The sequence below is a fragment of the Cynara cardunculus genome (genome assembly GCF_001531365.2).
Source record: "Cynara cardunculus var. scolymus isolate 2C chromosome LG 1, CcrdV1, whole genome shotgun sequence".
NCBI classification, from domain to species: Eukaryota; Viridiplantae; Streptophyta; class Magnoliopsida; order Asterales; family Asteraceae; genus Cynara; species Cynara cardunculus.
In genome coordinates this window covers 22,825,988-22,827,073 of record NC_037528.1, presented here as the reverse complement: position 1 = coordinate 22,827,073, position 1,086 = coordinate 22,825,988, and positions in this window count along the sequence as shown.

Here is a 1,086-nt window from a genome sequence, read left to right as displayed (position 1 = left end):
TCTCTAAGATACCATTACTTTACATCATCACTAAGATACCATCTTACTTCATCACTAAGATACCATCTTACTTCATCGCTAAGATACCATGCATGTATCCTCTTACGTTCATCATGTCTTTACACATATATCATCCATGTATATTATTTTATCATGCATACCATTAGATATTCAAATATTAATCACGCATAATTTTACCTCAACCCAAATTGTCTGAAACCGGGTTATAACATATAGCATTTTAATGGTTTGTTTTAGGTTCGAATCTAGCATCACTTTCTATCTGATGGAGGTGGCGTTACATTTTCTTGCAAAGCATCATCCTTAGTCAAATCAGATAAAGTTTAGATTTATTCAATCAATGAGGTGAGATAATGAGCCCGAAAAGTAATATAACCTAAACCTAGTACAAATTGAGCCCTAAAAGGTTATGGTATAGATAAATGGTGGACTCTAAAAAAAGACAACGAGGTATAATGAAACAGAGGCAGGTTTAAGACAACAACCAAAATGGTGGACTCTAAAAAAGACGGCCCAGATTCGAATATAAATGTCTTTATAATTATGAATTTAGTTAATAATAAAATGTAACTGTACCCATTATTTGCAACCATTTAATTAAAATAAATGGATATTGCACATGAATTCAACCAAGCCTACAAACATAAATAGGGTTCATATTACCTTTTAAAAATCGATATTGTGTGGTGTATGCGAATAAGGGCTTAGTTAGATGTTGTATGCAGTAGATGGTTGTACTCTATGGTACCACTTGATTCACATGTAGTATTTATGTATATTGATAGAGACAAACAACAAACAACAAACAACAAACATGTGGTAGCTTTGAAAACAAGAAACGGGGATAAGAAATGATTGATTGTTGATAATTTTAATGTTGCTTTCTCTTCAAGTGAAACTTTATTATTAATTAATTGCATACCACCACCACCTAATAAATTGCCTTCTCATCCTTTATCATTTTAAAACATCTAACTAAAGGGTAGTCTCCGATTCATTTAAGTTTGGGTTCTAAAGGTCAAAATTGTCTTAAGGCATTAGTTTCGAATCCAAGGAGGAATAAAA